The 7,069-nt window shown below is 49.4% G+C and overlaps 1 long non-coding RNA gene across 1 annotated transcript; it reads right to left on the reverse strand.

The window, feature by feature from the left end:
• Positions 1-1,381: 1,381 nt before the first annotated feature.
• LOC116791146 lies at positions 1,382-5,467 on the reverse strand. The gene is made up of 2 exons (XR_004358617.1): positions 5,395-5,467; positions 1,382-1,631 (listed from the first exon to the last, which is right to left on the reverse strand). It is a non-coding gene; the product is annotated as an uncharacterized LOC116791146 (long non-coding RNA).
• Between the last annotated feature and the right edge of the window lie 1,602 nt (positions 5,468-7,069).

Consider the following 7,069-nt stretch of genomic DNA (forward strand, 5'->3'; position numbering starts at 1 on the left):
TGCCGAAAGCACCAGCCCTCCACAATTAGCGGTGCCGAAGCGTTTCCCCCTCCCCGTGTGAGGAAGGATATGAGACCGTAGCTCCTCGTCCAGGGATGCTGAGCACGGGGCAGGATTCATGCCCCGGCCGTGCTCAGGATGAGGGGCTGCCATGCAGGGAGTGGACAGCTCAGCTGGTCCCAGGGAGATGGACGGTAAATCCCGACTGGCAGCAGCCTCAGAGGCCAGCGCTAATGACACCGGGCTGTCACAAGCTGCACCGTCCCCCCTGCAGCAGATGTGACAGCCCCAAAGTAACCAGGTACCCACCATGTCCCTGCTTCCTCACACAAAAGTGACAAGAGGGACAGGTAATAAAAGTCCAGGCCAAATCCTTGACAGAGATCTGATGGCTTGAGCCGACTCAGGATGTTCATCCCTCCCTGCCAGCTTCATTCCTGATAAACAGCTAGCCCAGTGGGAAGGGTGGCCAGCCAGAGCATACCCCTAAAAGCTGGCAAGACAGCCCAACAGCACCTCCTCTCTTCCTTTCAGCTGGCCCATAGACTCCCTTCTTCCTGTTACACCAAGAGGAGAAACTGAGGCAGGGCTCAGCATCCCCTCCCAGCTACCCCATCTCTGCAGCCGTGCTCTCAGCCAGGCAAAGGAGCTAGTATGGGAGCACTGACACAGCCCAGTGCACCAGGGGGGCAGGAAAAGCCTGGCTCAGACATGTCCAACAGCATCCTCTGGCCACCCACAAGTCTTCCTCCCAGGCAGTTTTCAACCAGCCAAAGCCAAACCTTCCTCCCACCACAAGCCCTCCTTCGTGTTCCTTTGCTGACTGCAACCCTTCATTTATTCTGTAGCCCAAATTATGCTGTAGAAAACAGAACTGTGGTAGTAACACCAAAATAAGAAAGCAGGAATGCCATCCAGTTGCCAGTGGCTGGGATGGAGCCACTAGAGCTGCCCTGCCAGCTCAGCAGCTGTGCACAGGGATGGATGAAGGATGGGTGACAGCCTCCAGGTCAGCAGCAGTGGAGATTCCTTGCTGCTCCCTGTACTGAATCCTGCCCGCCTGTGCCAGCTGTGATGCTGTGCCCCAGCTGCATGCCCTCTGCTCAGGGGGCTCAGTCTCCATGTGTGCCACGAGACCTGGGGAGTGATATTTCACCCGGATTTGAGTGGACCTGGACAGTCACTGACCCACTACTGGAGCTGATCCTCCTCCTTCCCACAGGGCAAACCTCCCCTTCCTCTGTTCAAGCACCTGTAAACTCTGCTCAGTTTACAGCAGCAAACCCTTCTGCACCAAGCATTCACATCTGCTCTCTCATTACTGACCTGAATTCCTCTTTCACATCAAATTGGAGCAGCAGATAAAATTTTAGGCTAGCTCTAGGCTCTCTCATCCCTCTTTTATTCTGTGTCTGCGCCAGCTTAACTTCCTGGGGAAGCTCTGAGGGTATCTCTTCTCCCACGGGTCTGTAGCAAACCATCATTTGGCACCAGGAGGAGAGAGCTGGATTTCCATCATGGTATCACATTGTTTCCAATTCTGTCACAAACTGAACTTCTGCTCTTCTTCTTTAAACCTCAGGAGATACAGCTTAGAGCCAAGGAGAGACTGCCTACCAAAAAATCAGCTTCTAAAAGGCACATGAAAGGAAACAGAGAGTCAGAAGCATTCAGGGGCTGAGAAAAGTCCCCTCACAGGCAGGAGCTGCACCTCTGGGGGTCACATCCCTGGGGGTCACAGGAGGTGTTAGCTGGTGCTGCTGCCTAAGCCCCCACTGTGCTGAGGATAAATAAGGAACTTTAATCTCCAGGAATTCACACAAAAAGCTGGAACTCAGAGTGAGCTCAAAGGCAAAGCTTGTCACTCTCACGTAAAATCTCCTTCTCCCCACTTTTGCTTCCCTGCAGGACATCTCCCAGCTGACAAACCTCTGGGCCAGTGCAGACCCTGCTGAGATGACACGAGGTTTCCAGCAAGGGGGATGCTCCTCTAGTGCAGGGCAAGCAGCTGAAGCGCCGTCAAGAGAAACAAAGGCACTGGCAAACTTTGAGAAATGCCTCTCATTATTTACAGAATGACACAAGAAAACTTCAGACTGAAACAAGAAAGGCAATTAGTTTCCTGTACGGAAACAAAGAGACATCTGTGCCAAGTATGCTAACATATACACAAGGGGCAGGTATACAGTACATGAGGAATTTCTTCCAGCTGCAAATCCACCCCCAAATTCTCAAGTCAATCTTGAGTACTACGATGCTCAGCAATCCTCTTAGAAGTGTCCAGATGCTTTAATAACTTAATTCTAATCTTCTCAGACACCATTTTCCATTTAACTGCTGAAGCACTGGAATAAGGCAAAGGGGTCAGGACTGAATAAGTCACAGTGGGGAACAGCAGGTGTGTTTTGGAAGTCTGAGGAGCCTAGTCTAGTTAAGCTGGTCCCAAAGTCACCATCTGAGGGTGGTGAGGCACTGAAATAGGTTGCCCAGAGAAGCTGGGGATGCCCCCAACCCTGAGTGTTCAAGGCCAGGCTGGATGGGGCTTTGAACAACCTGGTCCAGTGGGAGGCATCCCTGCCCATGGCAGGGGGTTGGAATGAGAAGGTGTTTAATGGCCCTTTCAACCCAAACCATTCTGTGATTCTGAAAGCAGTTCACCTCCATGCTACACTGAGCAGACCTGATCCAGCCTTGCTGCACATCCCCTCCCACCCCAGATCCCTCCAGCCCCCGCTTCTGACAGGTTCCTCCAGACTTCCCATCTCAGCCAGCTGCCTTTTAGACAACACTTTCTCAAGATTGTTTTAAACAAGCGAGGAAATTTTGGTGACACTTTAATACATAAAGTGCTCCTTATTTTCTCTGTGCCAAAGAGCAGAGCTTTCTAACACACTTTTCTGAGTTAACATCAGGTGTTAAACAGACGCACACGTTGTTTTAGCAGGAGCCCACATTTTATAATAGGCTTTCTATCTAACAGCTTGATATAGCCTCTTCCATTAAGCATTTATTGCTAATGCATTGTTAAGTGTAACATGCTATATACGCTATTAAAGAATGGAGCTGCCACGTACTCACCCCTTAATAATGAAACACTTATGAACGGGAACCTTAGGTTAAAGAGTTGTGAATTAAGTTTAATCTCAGGGAGATCATCAAGCACTCTGCCAGTACATCATGCCGTGCTGTCGGAGGGAGGGCTTGGACCCAAGTCCCCTGGGGAAGCGCTCCTTGACTTTGCTTTGGAGAAGACCTCGGTGAAAATGCTCCTCCCCAGGCAAGAGCTTGGCTAAATGCCACCAGAGATCTTGTGCTCTTCCTCAGAGGGACTCCCCAAGAGCCACATACTGTGGTTATTGACTCTCTAATAATTCAATATAAATCCTAATCATTAGCAACCTTTTTGGATAAGATACATCCTCAGCTGAGCATTATTGTATTTTTTCCTTACTATTCAATAAAAAACCCATTAACCTTTTTTTTAAAAAATGGTGCAAATCCCCTTCCCTTGGCAAGTAGCTGGGGTTTTTACACAATCTTTGTCTAGATAAGGGCACAAGGAGCAATGACTTGATACTACAGGGTTCAGCCATAAAGGCAAGCAGTGTCAAGACCATTCCTTTAGAAAGAGAAATCATCTCGATCTCTTCCCTCCCACTGGTCTCACCCTCCCAGGGATCTATTTATACACACGCTACTGCACAGTAAGTCCTGCTTTTGTTCCTTTTCCCTGCTTATGAGTTGCTGCAAAAGCAAGCTCCCCAGCTCCAAAGCCATTGCCCTGCAAACCCTACAGCAGGAACTTGGATCAGCATAAGGTAGGAGTTGGACTTTCGATTAGTGCAAGAGATTCGCCTTTTTCACACCCACCTGTCCCCTGGCATTCATGGGTGATGGGATGTCCAACTTGAGGATTTATACTTATTGGAGTGGGAATGACCTTAGGCTGGGCTGGGAGATGGTGTGTTCAGAGAGCTTGTTCTGCAAGGGTTAGTTATCCCTACCTCAGTTTCCATGGGGAAAGGGTGAAGACCACTTTGGTCTGCAGTGGCACTTCAGTGACACAAGCTCACACATGCTGGGCTTTTGCCCCACATCATGAAATTCAAAACCACTGGCTTTTTCCAGTGTCAGAGCTAAGTGACAAATCCAAGACCTCAGTGACATCTCTGGGGTGAGTCAAAAGGCAAGGCATTTTGGATTGTCTGAGCTTTGGTACCCAATTCAAGATGTTTCTGAACAAAAGCACTCTGCGTGCCTGGAACTCCCCCAAAAAAAGCTCTCAGGTCCTTGAAGAGGCTTCTATGTGGTAAGGAAGACCAGTCCTGTGCCTGTTTGCTCTTATTGCACATTACTGGTGGTCCTGGTGAGAGTTCAAAATGAAAACACCCACAGTGGTACTTATGGAAGCTCCAGCACATGGTGATAGTTGTGTTGGGCTTCTTCCTGTCCAGCCATCCCTTTTGCACCTAAGATGTGCCACCTCAGTCAGTCTTGGGGGGAAGAGCAACAAGGGGCAGCCATGTGGCTTCCATAGAGCCCAATAGCAGCTCAGGCTTCAGAGATAAAACACATACCTCGAGGGGTTGGTGCAGTTTCTAGTTGTGTCCCCTGATGCTGCTGGGACAGCCAAGGGCTCACATGCATAGGGACAGTCACAGCTCATGAGGGAATATCCCAGCTGGGGTCTTCCACCTCTCTGGGAGCTGCTTACACCCACACTGACCAAGGCTCTCCTGGGCCCAGCAGCATCAGGATCCTCCAGTTACACATACCTGTTCAGCTTCTGAGGTGAAACAGGACACCTAAATTATTACACAGACGGAGTACACTTGGAAGAGGTGGAGAGGTTGAACTCTCCAATTGCATGCAAAATCTCTTCACAGTGAGCAAACATTTAAAAGAAGAGACCTCCTCAGCCGACTGCTCCCTGTCCTGGAAGTCAGATTAAAAAAAATACAGAGGCCTGTGTGCTCCCCCTCTTTAGACGATGCATTTTCTAAACTTCTTCTGAGTTTTTTTCAGATGAAGAAGGGGGGAAAAGTTCATCCCAGGCCGACACACCGGTGTCCTCAACACTCACAGCAGGACCTCAGAGGGGTTCAGTCCTCTCAGCCTGCCGGGCCCCACATGGGCAAGGAGGACCCCATAAAACCTCCCTTGGTGAGTGCAGCACGGAGTTGCCTTGTTTCCCCCGCGACAATCGCCTTTCTTCCCGGCGCCCGTGGTTCCCTTTGTGTTTACGATAACAGAGGGATGCTTTATTGCATTTCGCCCGCCCGCTGCCATGGCAACCGGCGCTTGCTGCGTGCTGTAAAAATAACCCTCCTTCTTTGATAGATTTCACTTGAGTGAAAATAACCCTTAAAAATAGGCTGAAATTTCCATACTAACTCTTCCAGGAGGTTCCAGGGAGGCGAGGATGAATTGCAGGATGGGCTCACGGGGACACCCTGGCACCCTCCAGCTTTGGACTGAGCTCTCACAGAGGAGCCCGCCCCCAGCCAGCCAGTCAGCCCCCCATGGTTACCATGGTCCTGATGACACAGAATAATAGAATCCTAGAATGGTTTGTGTTGAAAAGGATCTTAAAAATCATCTTGTTCCAACCCCTATGCTACAGGCAGGGACACCTTCCACTAGACTGAGGGCCCCATCCAACCTGGTCTTGAACACTCCTAGGGATGGAGTATCCTCAGCTTCTCTGGGCAACCTGTACCTGTGCGTCACCCACCCCACAGAGAAGACCTTTTTCCTAGTATCCAATCTAAACCCACTCTCTTTCAGTCGGAAACCATTCCCCCTTGTCCTGTCACTAAATGACCTTGTCAAAAATCCCTCTCCATCTTTCTTGTAGGCTCTCTTCAGTAGACGTGGTGGATCTCCGTAGCTTCTTGGTATTTGTTGCAAAGAGCAGAGGTGCTGTTCCCTCAGTGCCTGCTATGGGGGCTGGTTGGGATAAAGTTCAGGTTTATCTTCTCAGCTCCTCTGCACCAAGACCTCAGAAAAAGGCTTTTCCCATCTTGAAGGTGCAGGGACCTTTTGCTGGAAGCTGGTACTCTCCATCAGCACTTCAGTGTTTTATAGCTGGCCATCAGGAAAGCTTCAGCATGGGTTTTGGATGAATAGATCAGAGCGCATGAACAGCCAGCACTGAATCTCTCCCCAGAATAAAGCCCCTCTCACACCTGGGAGAGCTGAAATGGCCATCTCTTCACAGGCCACAGACTCTCAGGGACAGAAACGATTCATGGGCATGACATGTGCTGATGCGGAGAGAGGTTCAAGACTCCCTCCTTTGCTTCAGAGCACCTGCACTGGTGCCAGCAGAAAGTGATCCAGAACCTTGCTCTGGAGCAACGAGGGCATTTCTGTCGCACCCACTCTTGACTCATCCTCAGCCAGAAGACCTTTTTTTCTCTTTTGGCTCATTTCTTTCCTTTTTGTTCTCCCAACCACTCAACTCTTCTACCTCCAAATAAAAGCCGATTCACATTTTAGAGGTGGCCCCTGGTTCCTCCCATGAGTTTAGGTGAGTCGAGCCATAAGAAGTGGAGTAATGAGATTATGATTAAAAGCACACCTTGATAGTGGGGCATCCATCAAGCTGTCATAGAAATCGTATCTCGGAGGCTGCTCTCATCAATCTGACCTTTCAATTATTACCCAGAGTTCATGACTCTAAGTGTATATAATTCCTACCTCAAATCTGAGAATACACGCCTTTGTTTTTTTGGCTTCCTTGTGCATGGCTGTGCGAGGTCTCCTTCACTGGCACATCAGTGATGCTTTGCAATTCAAATTAACTTAAAGTAGCTCTTCTCTCGCCCAAAAGTTTGGGAACAAGATCAAAACACTACCAGGGCACCTGAAGGCAGTTGTTTGACATTTTTATCAATGTATTTTTTACTTTTTCTCAGCTGTTTTAAAGCCAGTGACCACTAAGGCTAATTCCAACAGTGCTCACAGCCCACACCCTGCTTTGGCTCGTGTCTCAACAGAAAGGTGAGGATGCTGAGGCCACGCCACAGCACACCCTCAACAACAGGGAAATCCAACCAGGACAAGG

Source organism: Chiroxiphia lanceolata, chromosome 9 (assembly GCF_009829145.1).
Source record: "Chiroxiphia lanceolata isolate bChiLan1 chromosome 9, bChiLan1.pri, whole genome shotgun sequence".
NCBI classification, from domain to species: domain Eukaryota; kingdom Metazoa; phylum Chordata; class Aves; order Passeriformes; family Pipridae; genus Chiroxiphia; species Chiroxiphia lanceolata.